This window comes from Lissotriton helveticus, chromosome 3_1 (assembly GCF_964261635.1).
Source record: "Lissotriton helveticus chromosome 3_1, aLisHel1.1, whole genome shotgun sequence".
NCBI lineage: Eukaryota > Metazoa > Chordata > Amphibia > Caudata > Salamandridae > Lissotriton > Lissotriton helveticus.
In genome coordinates, this window is record NC_136061.1 from 1,480,375,638 (window position 1) to 1,480,397,006 (window position 21,369).

A 21,369-nucleotide genomic window follows, 5' to 3' on the forward strand; every position below is an offset into this window, starting at 1 on the left:
ATAGTGAGGATTGTCTATGAAATTCTAGCTTTGGAGTATAGGGACTTGGTGCCTGTTTTAAAACTCACTGTGAAAAGAGTAGTAGATTTATCCAAGCTTGAGTGAAGGGTAAGGAAGCGTCGTCTATCTTACTGGCGAGTGAGGATTTCTATTGGTGGGTTATAGTCCTTCTAAAGATTTCATGTATACATGGTCAGGGATTTTTCCGTTTGAATGTGTGTAAATGATTTTGTAATATCGATTGAGTCAAACTTTGGATTGTAACTTTATGTGCATTCAGAGAGAAACAAGTTCGTTATTACCTGCTAGAAGGGTAGAGTAGACTTACTTTATCAACGAATGAATATTCTGTGAGAATAGCGTCGTCTATTCCATGCAAAGGAATATCTGAGAGACTGTAAAAGCTATCACTTTATTTTAGCAAAACAGACAAATGGTTTGGAGTTACTAATTGATTTTTCATTGAAACGTTTTGTTAAAATGGCGCTGTAAAAATATTTTGTGATGCAGGGGTGAGCACATGGAGCGAGGATACAGGAGCTGCAGCGGCAGTATACGTCACAGGGTTCGCGCTGCGATTGGCTAGTATACGTCATAGCAAGCGTACTGATTGGTTCACGCGACTAAGACGAGCTGACAGCTGATTGGCTTATCCTGAAAGCAGTAATTCTATTGGTTGAGCAAGGTGGTGACGTAGCTTAACCTGATTGGTTTGTTGGTGTGTTTCGCGCACGGATTGGTTGGTTTTGCGGAACAACCAGGAAACATTTACGATCAATTTTAAGTAAGGGGATTTGATTAAAAACATGAGTTATTACTATAAGAAAGAGGAAAAGAAGCTTTCATGGCTTCAGAAATTGAAAAATTTACTTAAACCTGATAGGAAAATTGAAACGCGAAGTGGAAAATTACTTCATAAGTACAAAACACCTGCAGCCTATATGGAAGGTGAATATGGTTATCATACTTGTCTTTGGATGGATAATTGGATGGATTATACCAAAGATGATGGTGTACTAGCTTGGCCGGAAGATGGATCATTTAATATGAGGGTTTTGAAAAACTTAGGAGAAAAAATGATGGCTCTTGTGCCAAAGCCTAGACCTACTCAATTTGAAGCTTTAGTTGAATGGGAGGATGAGATGTTTGAACTTCAACGAGAAAACAGTGGTATAACAAGAGGTCCAAAGTTAGACATTAATAGGGAAACTCATGAAGTTAGAATGCGTCTTTGGAGACGTGCAGACATGTGTGATGGTTTGTACCCAGTAAGAATGATGGTTACTGAGATACCAGGTCAAAAGAATACCAAAAAGAAAAATAATAATGTTGAAGAAAGTGAATTAGAAGATCCAGTTTTAGAAGAAATTTATATTACAAAACAGAGACAGTCTCCTTATCAACCAGTTTGTTAATTCTCTTCCCCGAAGGTTCCTCCAGAAACTACTCCAAGTGCACCTCCTAGAGAAATTATTGATGATGCATCACCTAGATTATACCCGAATAATACAAAAACTCCTGAAAGAGTAGAAGCAAGATCTAGCTCTAGTATATCTGGAGAAAACAGAAATTATGTCGAAACTCCAGTTCACAGAAATGAGACTCTGAGAAATATAATAAGGACAGTAGAATGTGGGGAAATGGCAAATACTTCAGAATATTTTCGATCAAAAGATGAATTAATACAACAGTTAACTAAAAGCATGGAAGCAGTAACAGTACCAGTAACGATTGGTCCTGTTCAACCAGTATTTGATCAAAGAGAAATTAGACACTCAGCTCTGACTATTCCATTAAATGCAGAAATTCAGAAAGTGACTGAAAAATTTTAGTCAGATTTATCAGAAATTCACCGAGAAAAAACAATGATGCCTGATTTAACTTTTAATCCAAGTTCACCATGTAAAATTCCATCTGGTGCAGAATCTGATTCTGGAACTCCAGAAAAGAGCATAAGTAAAATAGATTTAACGCATACCCCAAAGACTCCAGAAATTAAATTACTTGATGTTGCAAAACTAAAAGCAGATTTGGAGGAATTAATTATTGGCACAATTGGACCTGACAACTTAAAGCAATATCAGGATGATGAATTATTGTTTATTTGCAAAAGCATATAATGGAAAACGAGAACAAAGTATGATCAATTAGAAGAATTAGCTGCTGAATTAGAAATTGATTTGAGTAGACAGAAAAATTTGGGAAAGAGTTACAGAGTGGATTTCTCTGAAAAAGACATTGAAAGCATGAATACCAATGGAAGAATAATTCATATAAAAGAATTGATTGTATATTTAAAGAGATTAGGAGATTTAAGTAAATGGAGAGTAAAATGGACAAAGAAAAAAGAGGAAGAAAGGAGATAAAGTGGAGAAGTAGCTGGTCAGTTTCCAATTAGAGAAATTGCTGGTGGTGGATATGTACATGTTCCTTGGACAAGACAGGACATTTTGTTGTTCACCAATGATTTTCCTCGACAGAGAGAAAAGCCTGTGGAATGGTATCGACAGGTAGACAGATTTATCAAAGTTTCAAATGTTCTGTGTATTGATCTTGATGGATTCTTTGACATTGTTGTCCCATCAGATCTTTGGACAGAATGTAAAATTTCTGTAAGTTGGCCCAAAGAGGAACCTCCTCGAGATAGAATAACAGGTGCTCCATCATCAGATGTTATGGATCTGTATCATAAAGTAATTGTGTGGTTGAAAAACAAAATTGCTCCAAAAGAAGTTGATTGGGTAAAAATAGATAGAACACATCAAGAGCCAAAAGAATCAGTACATTCATTTTATGAAAGGTTACTGTTGGTTTTTAAACAGTGCAGTGGCTATGAAAAATTAAGTGAAAAAGACATGAGCCACTTCATATACAGGTTTGTTTATGGCTTAAGACCTGAAATTGGTGAAATGATTAGAAATGGAATTGTTGGTTGGCAATCATTATCAGTTGATGACATTTTGAGAAAAGCAAAATATTGTAGTGACGAAATAGATGCAAAGCAAAAGAAGCTGAAAGAAAAAGCCATGAGGGCACAAGTAAAGGTAGCTGAACAACAAATTGCAAATTCGGAAAACAAAAATGTTAATCAAAATCAAGGTAAATTTAAAGGCAATTATAATAAACCAAAATTTAATGTGAATATTGAAGAGCTGAAACAAAAACTCCCATGTTTTAATTGCGGCGAAATTGGACACTGGAAGCGCGAATGTAAAAATCCGCCCAGAAATTTTAAAAATAAATCATTAAATCCGCAGATGCAGAATGAGATAAATCTGCAGCAACAGCTACAGCAACAGCTACAGCAACAGCTACAGCGACAGGTAGTGAATCAGCAGAGTCAGATTCCACAACCTCCACTTCCAAATTGTGTAAATGTGCATAGATATAATACAGAAACGGGATTCTGCGGAGGAGAGCAGGTAAACAGATCGCAAAGTGTGAATGTGCAAAATGTTTCTCAACAATATTTGTTGAATGAAAATGTGGGAAGTGATTCTGATGATTACTTATGACGGTGCCTGAGAGAGGAGGAAGAGTGTGTGCTTGGAGCCACTCTTGAGGTAGACCAATCGGGTCCATTTGTTAATGGTAAAGTGAATGATGGAGAAATCACTTTTCTTGTGGACACAGGTGCTACCCGTTCTACTGTTAGATGAGTGGAAATAGAAAACCTGCCTCTCTGGGGATTGCATCCAAGTAGTTGGTGTGGCTAATCAGCAAATTAAAACAGATTTAACGGAACCTGTCAAAGATGAAATTGGCAAATTTAAAGACAAACACAGATTTGTAGTCTGTAACAGTAGTCCTGTGAACTTGTTAGGAAGGGATATATTGTGCAAAATGAATTGCAAAATATATTGTTCACCGGATGGTATAGAGCTCCAAACTCAAGAGGAAGATGGGCTTTACAAATTAACAATGTTAATGGTTGAAGCAGAGGAAAGTAAATTATTTCCTGCATTTGATAAAAACAATCTTCCAGAAGAATTAAAAGAGACAGTAGGGGGGGCGTGGCTTCGCGAGCGGCGATGGCGGTTGCAGCTTCTTAGAGCTCCCGCCGGCCCGGTCACCATCCGGCTGATTATCCTGACCCCGAGCTCACACACCACAGCCCAAGTGAGGCAATCGTTGCTGAGGGTTCCGGGGATCCCCCGGTGCAGTCCACGGAGCTCCCGCACTGTCAGGCGCGACTGGGCAGCGGTAAAGAGCGTGCGGCCTAGCGCGCAGCGGAGGAGCCGGGGCCTCGATTTTGGCGCCCCCCGACCGGGGGTGTTTGCGTGGCGCGGCCGGCCCGCCGCTTGCCTAACATCTCGTCTGCCCTGAGTGACAGGGGGGGGCGACGCTACCCTCCGGGAGCCCCGCCTGAGGTCTGGTGATTCTGGCTGCTGTGAGCCCGTCCGGCCAGAGGAGGCGGCCTTGTAGACCCGGTGCAGCCTTGAGTTTCGTGGTCTCCGCCCAGAGATTACCGCGGGCCGCTGCCGCGGCTGGGCCCCCGACAGTAGCCCCAAGACTGTGATCGATTGGAGGTGATCCCGGCATCGTGGATTGGGCCATCCTTGCTGACCTTCTGTGAGTGGTGAACCGGAATTTCGCTGGACGGTGACCTGTGGGCCGACCCGGCTCTGGCGCTGCCGGTGACTATTGGCGAACTGTGAGTGCCCCCGCCTGGGTCCCGGTTGTTTGCGGGAGTGGTGACTAGTGTTGGAAGCTACTCCATGGAGTGAGAAAAGCGACGACTGCCGACGCCTGGGGTGTACTTCCCGGGACCTACCTTAGCTTGCCAGAGGAACAGTGCTGGATAGGGGACACGGGCATCCGCATCCCGCGGCAAGGTGAGACCTACTGTGGGGGCCCCGTTCAGATTCTACAGGCGGAATAGAGGACCCTGTGCTGCCACCGCTGCGCTTGCTATTGGTGTCCCTCAGGTGGCTGGTGACCATGACCAGAGGAGGAGGTGGCGGCCTCACCAAACAGCCGACCATCGATAAATTTACGGGACCCGGGGGGGGCCCCGGACCATCGGGAGGGGGACAAGGAGGGGGGCCGGACAATGCTGCGCTTATGGCTGCCATCACCCAATCCAGGGATATGCTAGACGCCAAAATAAGCGCGGTGGGCGCAGATGTCACCTTGCTGCGCCAGGACTTGCGGAATGCAGTGGCATGGAATACAGAGGCAGAATCCAGAATCTCGGTGGTTGAAGACGACGTGGGTTCCTTGAAAAAGAGGATGGCGGCAATGGAATCTGCACAGAAGGGCCTAGCACTCCGGGCGGAGGATGCGGAGGGACGCGCGCGTCGAAACAACCTCCGTTTCATCGGCTTTCCAGAACGATGTGAGAAAGGGAACATGGAACAGTTCCTCACTCAATGGCTGATGAGCTGGATGCCCCCGGGGGCTCTATCCAACTGCTTCGTGGTTGAACGCGCACATCGTGCCCTGACGCAGAGGCCGCCGGAGGGTGAACGGCCCAGGGCAGTAATAGCAAAACTATTGAATTATCACAACCGTGATGCCATTTTGAAGGAAGCAAGAACCAGAGACGCTATTTTATACGAGAACCGCAAGGTCATGATTTTTCCGGATTATACCAAGCTTGTACAGCAACAACGCCAATCCTTCATGAACGCAAAGGCGAAGCTGCGAGGCCTGAATCTCCAATACTCTCTGCTGTACCCGGCTCGCCTGCGGGTGATTTTCCAGTCCAAAATGCTGTTCTTCGATTCTCCAGAGGACCTCTTCAAATGGACTGATGAAACGGTGGCAGTCAGGCCACATGCCCAGCCGGGACTGAACCCGGGCTCTTCGCGGGGGTCATCGCAGGAACGAGAAGACCGAACGGCCAAGAGCAGGAGAAACCGGAGGTCCAAATCACGAAGCGGTCGGCTTCTGTCACTTATACACAAGATAGCGGCAGAACGGAAGACTCAGACCAATCTGGAAAAGATCACTGAAGGCCTCAGGTACTCTGTGTTCCCTATTTGGTGGTGTAGTTCCCGATGGATGGGGACAGTGCAATTGAGGCCCAGTGAACTGAATGCATCATCACTGCCTCAACGTCGATTCGAGACTGAGTTATTGAACATGAGTTGGGTGGTGGAGTGTGGCTCAGGGATGGCCCATTAGGGGCTGCCATTCTCCTACTACGGTGGGAGATATTAGGGGAGGGGGAATGAGACTTTCGGGTTTCGGGGAGTTGGGATCCATTGGCATGGTTGGTCTTGGGCCCTCCGTTTTGGGCTCGGGGCTGCCCATGCCGCGACAGGTACTTCATAGTTTAGTGAGGTATAGGGGGGGGTGCGAATTGTCGAAAAGGAGAGGGTTGAGGAGGGGGGAATTGGGGAGTTTGGGAGGAAGCGGGTGTTGCCTTTCTTGTTGTGTTTGGGCTCTGGGGTAGATGGGGGGGAATGCACGTGTTCTTTACAAGGGTACTGCCGTCAGAGCGCAATGAGTGGTATTGGCGCAGAGGACCTCCTGGGTGGGTCCCATTTGATTATGGCTAATGCAATACATCGACTCCCTGAGGAGTCCTTGCGAGTCATTACATGGAATGTCAGGGGGATGCTGGACAAAGTCAAACATGGGGCAGTCTTGCGCTGGGGAAAGAGGGAGGTCGCTGATGTGCTCTTGCTCCAAGAAACTCATATGATGGGATCAAAGGTGCTTAGTCTGCAGAGGTTTGGTTATCACCAGGTGTTCCATGCCGGATTCTCCAGGGGGCCCAGAGGTGTTGCTATTTTAATTCATCGCAGGGTGGCCTACGTCCATGAAAAGCAGTGGGTGGACCCACAAGGCCGCTATCTCTTTGTCAAGGGAATGGTGGGCACAGAGCCTGTGGTCTTTGGAAGTGTTTATGCCCCCCCCCCTTTGCAGTGGGCCCTAGCTGAGAGGCTGTTTACGGTGTGGGAAGACATCCCGGAATCCTTAGCGGTGATTGGGGGGGATTGGAATGAGGTGATGGATGTCTGTATGGAGCGTCAGAGGCGCCAGGAGACGCTTGGACCCCCCCCCACTAGACTGCATGCTGTGAGTGAAGGGTTGGGCTGGGTGGATACGTGGCGACACATGCACCCAACAGAGCGCGGGTACACGTTTGTATCTGCTGTACATGGTTCCTTCTCACGATTAGATTATGTGTTTGTGCCCGAAGTATGTTTATGCAGAGTGAGAGCGGCAGAGATCTTACCGAGGGGTCTGTCCGATCACTCCCCGGTGTCGGTCAGGGTGGAACTCCTTAGAAAACGTCAACCCTTCCGGTGGAGGATGTCCTCGTGGCATCTCCAGCAGCCCGGCTATGTCCGACATCTCCGGGAGGCGATAGACCACTATTGGCGAGAAAACCTAATAGGTGACGTCGACGCGGAAGTGGTGTGGGAGGCCTTGAAGCCCACTATACGAGGGGTGGACATCGCGTGGTGTACTGCTGCTCGCCGTGGCCGTCGGGAGACCATCACGGCGGCGGCCGCACTGGTAGAAACATTGGAGCAGCAGAGTCGGGGAGGAGGTGATGAAGTAGTGATACGGCTGCTTCTCCAGGCGCAGCAATCGTATGCGTCAGTTTTAATAGATGAGGCCAAGCAGGCGTGGCTGGCCACGCGGAGTAGAATATATCAATGGGGGGATAAATCGTGCACACTGCTCCATAGACTTTGTCAACGCAGTCTTCAACCCATTACGCTGCCGGATCTTACTGCCGACGACGGGGTGGTCATTACGGACCCGAACGATTTGGCGGCGAGCTTTGCTAGCTACTTCACGACACAATATGCCCCGTGTGACCGCTTATCTGCTGATGAAGTGGCTAAATTCATAGATGATTTGCCGCCTAAAGCAGTCTCGGATGAGACCAGGAAGGCCCTTGATGCTCCCCTCACGGCGGAGGAACTGGGAGACGCCCTGGGACAGCTCAATGTTGGTAAGGCCCCCGGGCCGAGCGGCTACCCATGTGAGTTTTACAAAAAATTTCATACACAACTGGGAGCCCACTATCGTCGTGCACTTGAGACGGCGCGTACGCGGGGCAGGCTGCCTCCAGACTGGCGCCACGCCGAGGTAGTGGTCTTTCAGAAACCAGGTAGACCCCCTGATAGACATGACTCCTATCGCCCCATCTCTTTACTTAATGTGGATGCCAAAATACTGGCAAAGGCCCTGGCGAATCGGTTGCTCCCCTACATCACGGACCTGGTCCACCCGGACCAGGCTGGCTTCATGCCTCGCAGGGCGACGCGCCATAATATCCGGTGCGCACAGGCTGCGGTAGGCGCCATGGGGGCCACGGGGGAACAGGCGGCGTTGCTGCTCGCCGACATAAACAAAGCCTTTGACTCGGTGAGCTGGACGTACCTTTTTACGCTCCTAGCCCGCCTCAATCTAGGCCCAATATTCCTGGCATATGTCCAACTACTCTATACCGACATCAAGGCTGCGGTGCGAGTCGCGGGATCGGTGTCCGGGACATTTCGCATTGGACGGGGGACCCGACAGGGGTCCCCTTTGTCCCCCTACTTGTTCGCCCTCGTCATGGAGCCTCTGGCCGCTTGGGTGCGCATGGATGCACAAATGCGTGGCTTTGTGTGGACTGGGAACCTTTCTGATAGAATCGCGTTGTACGCGGACGATGTCCTATTTTTTCTTACTGACTTACGACGCTCGGGCCGCGGGTGTTGGAGATAATGCAGATCTTTGGAGAGGTCTCGGGCCTTTACCTGAACCTACGCAAATCCACCCTATGGGTCCTTGGGGGCGGTACGGTGACGGACCCCTGGACATCGGGACTGCAGGTAGCTACCGGCGGTTTGAAATATCTAGGGGTGTTCTTGTCAGAATCAGTAACCCTTACCTGGGAACGTAACATGATACCTGTTTGGGAGCGGGTTCAGGCGGACGTGAAAATGTGGTCTCGGATGCCCCTTAATATCTTTGGTAGGTCCGCGATCTTCAAAATGGTGGCGCTTCCGCGCCTCCTATATCAGCTGCAGAATTATCCCCACCCCATCCCACCTCAGTGGTTTCGGCAAGTCAACTCTGTCTTGGGACGCTTTCTCTGGGCTGGAGGGGCTGCCAGGGTGGCGCTGCGTACGTGCTTCCTATCTACATATTGTGGAGGACTTGCCACCTCGGACCTTCTGTCCTATTATCAAGCCTCCCATCTGCTCGTCTTAAATGACTGGTGGTACTGTGATAGCAGTGATCCGGCTTATGCCCTAGAGCGCGCATTAATGGGCGATAATACGCTTCACACAATCCTCTACTCAGCCCGGCTGCGGTGGACATTGCCTAGTGTTACGAAAACAGTCTTTGCCGTGTGGCGGCAGGCGCTACGCCGCGTGGGCTGGTGGGGCAGACTAACTGCAGAAACACCGCTGTGGCGTAATGGACGTCTCCCCTAACTGGCCTCGCTGTCGGGATTCGACGGCTGGGACGCAATCGGGATCTCGTCGCTGGGACATGTGATGTCCGGGACTACGCTCAAATCATTCCAGGAGCTCAGTGCGGAATTCCACATGCCCAAGACCCAGTTTTTTTGCTACCTACAATTTAGACATGCACTGACGCCCAGCATTGCCAATCTAGACTCACTTCCTGAATTTAGCCCAATTGAGGCAAAGGTCTTCATGGGCGACCTCGGGGATAAAAAGGTCTCCCGTATATATCAGACGCTGGTCACCCACTGCTCCTCCACCCTTCTTCCCCTGCGGACGGCCTGGGAGGCGGACATTGGCTCCATGGACGAGGATGACTGGCGGGAGGCCCTGGAGTCCCCGCGGGGAACTGCCATTGCAATACGGCTCAGGTTAATTCAATACAAAATTCTCCATATGGCCTACTATACCCGTGAGCGGCTGTGGAAGGCGGGACTGATTGGATCACCGGACTGTCTGCACTGTGGGGCGGCAGTGGGTACACTGCTCCATACGGTATGGTCGTGTCCTAGAATAACTGGTTTCTGGAGGGGTGTATGGAGCTGCCTGTCTGAAGTACTGGGCTGGGACCTTCCACACACTCATCGCCTAGGACTACTTCACATTCTTGAAGGGGTTGGTGGGAACATATATAAACGCCACTTGTTGCTATTGGGACTAGTGTTGGCCAAAAGGGATCTAGCCCGCGCCTGGAAGGACGAGAGCCCCCCCCCCTGTGTGCCTGGAGAGCTGGGTTAGACTTTTGTATGGGTCTAGAACGACCAATATTCAAAGCACAAGGATGCCCCCGCAAGCACTTTAAGATATGGAAGAGATGGGCTGACTATAGGGAATTGCCACTAGATCCCCCAGCGGACCCTGAGGAAGACCCCTAGACACACACCTTCAAATGGGCCTGTGAAATGCATCATCTCTGCCACGCCACGACCAAGCACTGGTGCTCCTTTTACACACGTGCACAGGGTTAGGGAGGGATAACGGGGAGGTAGCAGGGAGTTGGGTGGTGGGAGTTTCGGGGGGTAGGGGTGGGGGGGACGTTCCTTTTGTTCGTATTTGACTATAACTCTTGATTGGACTCTGGCCCTGTGATGTAAATTGTATCAAAATGTCTGGTGGTTTCTCCTGACTGTGGGGTGCCACGTTTATTGCTCTGCCTCACTTCAATCAATAAAACCTGTTGTGGAAAAAAAAAAAAAAGAGACAGTCAATGCTAAAATTTGGGATCTTACAGGAAATAAAATGGGTTTAATAAAAAATGTGGATCCAGTTAAAATTACTGTGAAACAAGGAGTAGATTTCCCAAACATTCCTCAGTATAAGATGAAAGCAGAAACTATTGAAGGTGTTATTCCTGTAATTGAAAAATTCATAAAACAAGGTGTTCTAAAAGAAATTGAAAGTAGCCCATGTAATTCACCAATTATGGGAATTAAAAAGCCAAACGGAACGTACAGGATTGTTCAAGACCTGAGAAAGGTTAATCAGATAGTTGTTCCATGTTGCCCAGTTGTTCCAAACCCTGCGGTAATTCTTTATCAGATTCCGCATGATGCAAAATGGTATACAGTTATAGACCTTTGCAATGCGTTCTTTACTGTTCCATTGCATCCAGAAAGCCAGCAAATTTTTGCGTTCAGGTTCCAAGATCCCATCCTAGCATGGTGTCGAATCCCACAGGGGTATACAGAGAGTCCATCTATTTTTAATCAGTTGTTAAATAAATCCTTGGAAAATCTAGATTTACCTGGAAAATCAACATTAGTTCAATATATTGATGATCTCCTTGTGGCTGCAAAAACAAGAGATAATTGTGTAACAGATACTATTACTCTTTTGAATCATTTGGCAGATGAGGGACATAAAGTGTCTCCTGCAAAATTACAGTTTTGTAAACAAGAAGTAAAATACCTTGGTCACAGAATTGCAAAAGGTATCAGGCAGGTAACAATTGAGAGAATTAAAATGATACAGGGAATGCAACCTCCAAAAACACAGAGACAGGTCAGAATGTTTCTAGGAATGGTTGGTTATTGTCGTCAATGGATTAGTGGATTTTCAGTAATTGCAAAACCACTGCAGAGACTGACAAAAGCAGACATAAAAGACCCGATCACCTTAACAGAAACTGAGCTAGAAGCTTTTGAACAGCTAAAAAGAAGTGTGTGTGAAGCACCTGCTTTAGGTATGCCAGATTACGAGAAAGAATTTGAGCTGTATTGCAGTGAAAGGGAAGGTTGTGCATTGTCAGTTTTAATACAGAGACATAGAAAATTGAGAAAGCCAATTGCCTATTTCTCAGCAGTTCTTGATCCTGTTGCAAAAGCATTACCAGGCTGCTTAAAAGCAGTGGCTGCAACAAGTGTAAGTCTTGAACAGAGTGAAGGAATCATAATGGGATTTCCTGTAAAAGTTTGTGTACCGCATTCAGTTGAAATTCTCCTTACCAGAAGCAAAACACAGCATCTAACAAGTAACAGATTAACGAAATATGAAAAAACTATTTTGGGATCAGATAATGTCTCAATAGCAAGGTGTGTAAATTTAAATCCTTCCACATTATTGCCTGATGGTACTGTAACAGAAATCAGAAACGAAAATGACATTGATCACGAGTGCTTAGATGTTTTGGAATACTGTACAAAACCAAGACAGGACATTAAAGATGTCCCGTTAGCTGAATCTGATTTTGTTTATTTTGTTGATGGATCTTGCTTGAGAACGGATGAGGGTGTTCTGAGAGCAGCATATTCTGTCTGTACAGTTGCAGATGTAGTTGAAGCCTCATGTCTTGAAGGAATTCGTTCAGCTCAAGTAGCAGAATTAATTGCTTTAATTTGTGCACGTGAGAGAGCAAAAGAGTTAAGAATTACCCTAGTGACTGATAGTCAGTATGGATATGGCGTAGTTCATGACTATGGCCAGCTCTGGTCTCAAAGAGGTTATTTAACTTCTGCGGGAAGTCCAATCAGGAATGCAAAATTGATCAAAAGATTGATAGATGGCATTCAGTTACCAGAGAAAATCGCTGTTGTAAAATGCACAGCGCACAAAAAGGGCAATGATTATATAACCAAAGGAAATGCCTATGCAGACGAAATTGCTAGATATTGTGCAATGAACAATTTTTCAATCAATCGGGAGAAAAACAATGAACATGTTTTGAATTCACTCATGCTAACATCTGTAGTTGAGACATGGCAAGGAGTTAAAGATTTACAAGATGAGGAAGATGATGAGGAAAAAGACAGATGGTTAAAAGCAGGATGTAGACAGCGTGAGGAAGATGAAATTTGGGTTCACAAAGATGGCAGACCAGTTATGCCAGATAGCATGATTGCTGACATGGCTAGAATGTATCATGGTCCGGGACATATTGGAAGAGATTCAATGATTAGGTTGTTTAGGCAGACATGGTTCAACCCAAAATTCAGACTAATTGCAGAATCTTTCTGTCAAAGATGTTTAGTTTGCCAGCAGATCAACCCAAACAGAAAAACAGTTGAGAGCATGGGATCCATAGGACGGGAGGGTGGTCCTTTTACCAGGTTACAAATGGATTTCATTGCCATGCCACCACATAACAAGTTGAGGTACGTTCTTGTGATAGTCTGTCTATTTTCAAGATGGGTAGAAGTGTTTCCAACACGTCACAATGATTCAGTTACTGTTGCAAAATTGCTTTTAAGGGAGATCATACCTAGGTACGGTTTTCCAGTGACTGTTGAAACTGACTGAGGCACACATTTTGAAAACAGACTATTACAAATGATTTGTGAAGCATTAAACATACAACAAAAGCTGCACTGTGCCTACAGACCAGAAGCATCAGGTGTTGTTGAGAAAATAAATGGTACAATTAAGAATAGAATAGCCAAAATGTGTTTAGCTACAGGAGTAAAGTGGACTGATGCACTCCCACTTGTTTTCATGTCTTTGAGAAGTACCCCTGAAAAGACCCTTAAAAAGACAGGTTTGAGTCCTCATGATATTGTCATGGGCAGAGTCATGAGACAAGCATTTGTTCCAGTTGGAAAATTAATAAGTATAAATGATAGCGTCATTTTGGAATACTGTAGGAATCTTTCTGACGTCGTGACTTCTGTGTTCCATCAGGTGGGAACTGATGTAATCACAAGAGACAAAGAAAAAGCTCATGATCTGTTACCAGGAGACTGGCTGAGGACAAAAATACACCGGAGAAGAAATTGTCTAGTACCCAGGTGGCAAAAAGCAAGACAGGTGATTATTGTTACAACAAATGCAGTAAAGTCCAAAGGATTGAAGAGGTGGATTCACGCTAGTCATACTATTTGTGTGGCAACACCTGAAAATCCTGACGAAGGAGACACAACAACTGATTCAGATTCTGAGGAAGAACCTGAAAGAAATCCAGATCCTGAAGATCGACAAGAAGGTCGACATCTGGGGAATTCAACTGCGAATGAAGCATTGAATGAAGACATTGAAGAAATTGTGATACTTGACTCAGAAGATGATGAAAATCTGCTAGAGAAAGAAGCAGAAAAAGAGTCTGATCAAGTTAAAATTCAAAATCAGGAGAGTATTGAAAAGCAGATTGGAAACTCTGAAAGCAGGAACGAAAATTCTGAAACTGGGAAGTTGGAAGTGATTGAATAAGTAAAAGAAGATGAAATTCCGAGTACCAGCTATAAGAATGATGTTCCTAACAGAGTGAGACTGCCGAGTAAAGAAGAGCCTAGATTTAGAATCGAAATTTCGGAAACAGAAACAGAAGACAGTGATGAAGATTCCAAAATAAGAAATTTCAGAAAAAGATCTTGGAGAGAAAAGTGTAATCAATCTGAACCAAAGAAGAAAATATTGAGAAAAGGAGATAATTGGCCAACTCCAATTGAAAAAGAAGGTCTGAAATTTAAATTAGTAAACAGATCAAAAGAGCAGATTAATGAAATATCAAGTCAAAAAGGTGATTCTGAAAAGAAAAATCAAACAGGAAAGAAAATAGAAGTGATTAGCAATAGAGCAAAAAGAATAGTGAAGCCTAACCAGAAATACAAGTCCCCTGAATGGACTTATATAATCATCCCACCTGTGGTGGAGGTGAATAGTAGTAGTCAGGAAGATATAGATGATACCAGTTACATTGATTGATTTTGTTTTTGTTCTTGGCATAAGGCTGAAGAAAATGTGTTAGGCGACACAAGGTCGAAGAAATTGATGTAAGACGCAAGGTCGAAGAAAAGCTGTTAGAAAGTAGGGTTTCTCTTTTAAATAAAATAAAAAAATTAAAAACAGGGGGTGAATATTTTTAAGTTTTAATTTTTGATTTTTGCTCTTGTTATAGAGTAAAGATGCCTTATGTTAACAATAATTCAAGGTGCTCCATTCTAAAGAGATGTTGTAAAATGTCTTCTATTTGTGTGATTTTAATAGTTTTGGTTTGGTTAATTTTAGCTGTCATTTTTCCTTTTGGTATAGACAAAGAGAAGTACAAGACTAACATGACTAGTAAAGCAGCGACTAAACAAGATAACGAAAATGTTGTAGATAAGTCTAACAGAGTTATTGAGCATAAACCAGAGATCCACCAAGATAGATCTGTTGGTGATTTTTCTAGTAATACTTTTTCAAGACTCCTTTCAGAGTATGTTAGAGTTATGGACCTTAAAGATTGTTATATTTGTGTGAAATTACCAGCCTCTATTTCTGAGGGGGTGACATATAACATGCTTCCTCTTACTTATGGCATCACTTGCAGCGTAATAATTAGTCTGTTTTATCAAACAGGTCGTTTAGAGTACTATTATTCTAATTATGATGAGATTTTTGCTAATTTAAAGATTGACAAAGGCTTGAATAAGCATAAACAAGTCAAACAGATGAGGGAATTTTTCATTGTAACAAATGAATTAACTTATGAGTATGATTTTAGAAACAACTTAACTTGCAAATTGAGAGCTGAAGAGAGTCTTTTTTTAATTTAGTTGAAGAAAGAAGGGCAATTTATAAAATAAATGAGATGCTGAAACAAACCAAATCTAAGTTTTGGCAAATTGAGGATGAAAAATTTAATGGTAGAACTGGAAATGTTGCTATTCACATAGATAAACATGTTAGTGGAAAGCTTTGTATTAGGAGAGACAATACGCTTTATGATAATTATTTTGTTGGTGCGAGTCAATGCGAGGATACTTATCAAATCTTGGGTGGATGGGGATTCAAAGGTGGCAAAGATCCAATTTTTGCTGGAATTTATTTTGTGTGTGGAGATAAAGCCTATTATAATCTCTCAAATCACTGGTAAGGCACTTGTTATGTTGGTTTAGTTTTTCCAACATTTTTCATGTAGATAGAAATGCAAAGGCTTCATTTGAAATTTACAATCATTTGAGTAGATTCAAAGGGGAAAGTTTTACAGAAATCTTGGGAGATATCTTTGGTGCAGTAATACCTTTTGTGGGTATAACCCTGAATTCAGTTAAAATCAGAAAATTGTCCACAATTGTTGACAGATTGTCAACTGATACTGCTGGTGGTTTCCAATTAGTGGATACTGAAATTATTGCCATGAGGTCGATGGTTATGCAAAACCGTCTTGCCCTTGATATTCTTTTAGCAAAAGAGGGAGGAGTTTGTGGGATTTTACATGTTCAGCATTGCTGTACTTCTATCCCAGATAAAAGTCAGGATATTGAGAAGTACATTAAAACCATTACAGAGTTATAGCTGGAAACTGTACCTTTAGAAGATGAGAATTTTTCAGAACGTTTGAGCAAAAGATTTGCAGCAATCAAAACCTGGTTTCAAGAGATAGGTAGTTCAATTTTAGGCAAAATACTGACTCCTTTATTAGTTATAGTTTTTGTGAAACTTTTGCTGAAAATTAGTTGTATGCTTCATAAAAGAAAAAAGTATCTTAGGGAAAAGAAGAGGATTTATAAGCTCAGAAAAGAACAAGATAGAGAAATAGAATTAGAAGAGTTACGTAGATCACAATATGAGAGTTACAAGCAGACAGCAGAAACAGAATTTTAGAAATACTAATATAGTGTAAATCAAAACATGTTCTTAAAGTTAAAATTTTGCTAACATTTTGGGTGTAGTTTGGTGATTTTGAAATCACCAGATGAGGGAGTTGATGGAGCGAGATTCAGAATAAAATTTTGTCCTGACTCGTAAAGTTAAACTTCCATGATATGATAACCGTATTAATTGATTTGTGGTGAATTATTAACCAACCTAGATTAAAGTGCATTTACATGACACGAGGGACTAACTTCTGTGCTCTATGTTGCATTTACAAGTGCGTGTAAAATAATGAACTAACCTTGTCTATTGTCTTTGTCAGTATTAAATGCGGCTGTTTTAACTAATGGCATGTGCTTATTTGTGTGCTTATGTTATGTTTTTACGTCTTTTATGTGACATAGTTTGTGCAGAATTTTGTGGCTTGTGCTTAAGCTAGGTAACATTGATTAACGGGTTAATAATTAGCAATGGGGGTGGGTAACAGAATGAATCTCAATTCTTTAATTAATTAATGTCTTGTGTTTGTTTGAATACTAGTTACCGGGAGAGGGGCCTAAGGCCTGGCGTTTTTAAGATGGTGCTTAGAATCCTGTCCAGAGTGGAGCCTGCACGTATTCTGAAGTAGAAAACTTTTATCACATTGACAGTTGTCAAAGAAATACTGAAGAATGGCTTTTGTGCAGGACGTGCTCTGAAAGTGACAAACGCCAAGGACAGGATAAGGCAAAGCAGCTAAGCTAAGGAAGCATTGAACAGTTACATAATAAAATGTTGCACTTCCGAGGAAGCTGGAGTCGCATGATTGAGAGGACAATGGTGTTTTAGAAAGCTTGACTTTTGAAATGAAAATGTGATGAGCTAACGTGGTCTGACATCTGTCAGCCAATTAGAACTCTGGATGGCATGAAAAAGAATACTTTTAGCGGAGATTAGCTAGTCAGAAAAGGTATAAGACTTGGCCCTTTTGGCAGGAGGGGGCTGGCTGACGCTTCTTCTCGCTTTCTGATTCCTGAAGGGCATGTCGTGCTGATGGACTTTGGCGCACAAAAGGATAATAGGGTTTCAATGACTTTTTCCTTATAGGTAAAGAGAGTTTTAGACAGGGAAATAGACTTAGGGAATGGAAACTGTTACTTTGCTCTAATTCATATATGCTGATTTGCTTTAAAGATGTCAGTTCAATAATTCAATTGCTTTAATAAATGCTGTTTTAATTACTAATAAAATAAGATTCATAAAGAATGTTTTTCTTTGAATAAAAAGATTAATAAAATTAGTTTTTGAAACGACAAGCTGGTCTTGTTTGTTTATGGTTTAGTTACTATCAGATGATCCATTTACCTTAGTGACTTAATTAATATGGTATTTGCATAAAAACCATGGTAAAAGATGATAAACTGCAGATGTATATAAATGTGTAAATAGTTTGTACATAGGTTTTGATTAATTAGGTCACATGATTCAGTTGCTCAAAATTGTCTCGGTTGTTAATGGGCCTTGAGAGTGATATGGTGTTGGGTGGTGTTGATGAGACAATTTTCCTATAGAGGCGCTGGATCAATATCTAGGTCCTCGGTTGGTCTCCATTGATTGATGAGTGCTTTTGGGGAGTTTATGGCATCAAAAGGAATGGTGCTTAACAAATTCACGTCCTTTACAATGATTTGTGGACAACGCCCACAAAAATGCAGATCCTTTTTTATTGTTAAGACTCTTATTACCAGACTTAATTATTTTTGCTATCTGGTAGTCCTATTTACAAGTAATGGTTGTAGGGCTCAACAGATCCTCAATGCTAAATCTAAACTGATTAGAAACTTTAATGGGATTTTTAGGTTTTCAGCAAAATTGGGCAGCCGGAAGATTGAATAAATGGTGGAGATATATAACGCCAGAGGGGTGGATACTGCCACTTATGCGCTGGGTTGTAGGGCTATACCTCTAGTAAGCCGCTGCAATGCATGGAAAATCGTGTTTTAAAGCGCTTACTTGGCTTGCCTGCCTCTACTTCGACCTTTATTGCCCACCGCGAGGTTGGCCTACAATATCTGGAGGACCTGCTTTTGGTTAGAGCTTTGCACCCTTGGCTTTCCATATGGTCAAAAGGTGAAACTCGTTTAATCAAATTAATCATTTCAGACTGCCTGACCATGGATAACGTCTCTCGTGTCCCTTGGCTGGTGTATATCAATTCCTCTTTTAGTAATGTATTAACATTTTGAGTTGGCCCCCTTATGGTCCTATCACTTTCTAAGAAATCTATCAAAGAGATTTTTTGAAAGCAAAGGTCTTGTAACACTTTATTTTTCAAATAAAGGAGAGTATTCACATTGCATGGTGTATAGCATTGTCAAACTCAAAACATACCGTTCCTGACAGTTGCAGCACAATCGCGAACATTACCTCGATCAGTGGAATGGCAATATTTCAACAACCACAGGACCCTATCCTCACCCACCACCCCCTCCCGCAACCCCCATCCACAGTGTCATGCTGAAAGCTGTTTATGTATGGCCATCGTGCCGAGCAACTTGCCTGCTGCTGTGTTCTCATCGCACCCCTTCACGCAGCCATGTGCCCTTGCACTCCTCCCTCAGGCACAATGCCACTGCCTGCCTGTGAGCTGGAAGTCTGCTTAGTTGTTTCTAGATGAGCCTTCAGCGGTCCCCAAATGTCTTTGGGGCGAGATGTCGATGGCATGAGGCTGGCAAATGTCTCCGCATTAGTGTTGCAGTAGGTCAAGCTAGTCAGCCAATCTTGTAGCTTAGGGGACGTCTTCCTGCCCCAATGAATGGCCACTTCCCTCTTCTCCAGTAGTAGCCCTAGGGACGCCAATTTCCTGACTTTCTTGGAAATCTGGACTGTATAACCAAAAAGGGCGATTTCAGGGAGGGGGCAAGTGGAACCCCAATTATTTTCCCTAATGTCTCTTGAACTGCGGCCCAATATGTGTGTAACCGAGGACATGTCCATGCCAAATGTATAAAGTCAGCATGTGGGGATGCGCATTTTAAACAATTGTGTGGTTTGGTAGCGTCAATCTTATGGACCATGGCAGGTTTAAAACAGGCCCGGCGGAGGAATTTAAATGCAGTAACTTATGTCGGCTATTAAGTGAGATGTCCCTGGTGGCCTCGCAGCACTTCGCCCATTGTTCGTCCGAAATTTCCCCTCCTGTGTCTGCCTCCCATTCCCGTCTAAGCTTGGAGTCCTCTATAGGGAGTATCTGAGCACAGGCTTTGTACAGTTTAGAAATCAGGCGTGCGCCACCTGTGTTTCCCAGGACCAATGTAAGAGGGGGGAATGAATCTGGCTCCACCAGATACATGGGAAACATCGCGCGCAGCGCGGTTTTCACTCTGCACATATTAAAGCGCGTCATGAAACTGCTGTCACTGATTCTGTCGTCCTCATCTATGGAGAGAACATGACCCCCAGGAAACAGGTCGCCCCCCTTCTCTATGTCCGATGCTGTCAGCGTGCGCTGTACTGTGCCCTCTCCCATGATTGGAATCCATCTAGCATTGAGTAATGGCAATGCAAAGGAATACAAAAGAGGAGCCCCAGTACGCTTCCTCAGTTTGTCCCACACCCAAGCAGTCGTGAATACCGTCTGAATGTCATTCCTGTCCCATGGAAAACCACTTGGTAACATCTCACACAGTTTGTCTGGGAGAACCAGGTCAGCTTCTGGTCTCAGAAAAGGGATGTGGGCGTCAGGATGAAACCAAGCATGTGCATAGCGACACTGCACCACCAAGTAGTGTAATTGAAAGTCTGGGACATTAAAGCCCCCCCTATTGTATGGCAGGGTCAAAATGGACCAGCGAACGCGTGGCCACTTCCCATCCCACACTAGTCGAATCATGAGGGACCGGAGCGTCCGAAAAAAAACATCCGACAAGGGTACAGGGATGTTATTAAAAAGATATACAAACTTGGGGAGAACCACTATATTTAGTATTGCCACCCTGCCCGCCATCGATAAAGGTAACTTCAGCCAGCTGTCCACTTGTGTTTCTAGCTTTTGAAAGGTTCGTCCATAATTTAAGCGTAGCATCTGAGCAGGGTCCAAGTGGACATGGACCCCCAGATATTTCACCGAGTCGTGGCACCACTCAAGCGGGAATTCGCACTCCCGCTGAACTGTACTCATCGTTAGCGGGAATATGTTCGATTTATGCCAATTGATGCCTAATCCTGAAAACCTGCCAAAACTGATTATTTCTCGAATCAGGGGGGCAAGATTTAAGTGGGGCTCCCGGACATATAGAATGGTATCGTCCGCAAACAGGGAGGCCAACAGTGGGCCCGTCTGAAACTGCAAGTCTCTATGCAGATGTGGCTCTTGCAAGTGTCTGATTAGTGGGTCCATCGCCAGGATAAAGAGTAGGGGAGACAGAGGGCAACCCTGTCTAGTCCCGCAGTATAAATGAAATGGTGTGGAGAGTGTGCTGTTCAGGTGGAGCCTGGCCGTTGGGCTGCTATATAGTAGGGAAACAGTTGCAATGAAACCATAGGGCAAACCCATACGCTGCATTACTTCCACTAAAAAAGGCCACGCGAGGGAATCTGTGACCTGTGCTGTGCCTCACAGGATCGTGAGAGACGGTGCGGAACGTGGGGCAGAGCACAGTGGAATGGTGCCTGCTCTCCCTCTGCAAATAAAGAAGAGTTACCTCTTTTACAGCCCTGACTGAGCCTGCATAACAGCTCGCTGTTTCTGGTCTCCTAAGGCTCTTAAGGAAATCACAGCGTATCTTTAGAATAATGTTCCTGCTGGAACAAGTTTGGCATTTTGTATAGTAGCAGTTTTCACCCATCCTGAAGCAGCACAGAAGATTAATATGCCTGTGGCAAAGAACGTGTACATGTAGATCACTAGAGTGCATTTTATATGGGTAGGTCAGTGGGTTACTGATTTTGTCAC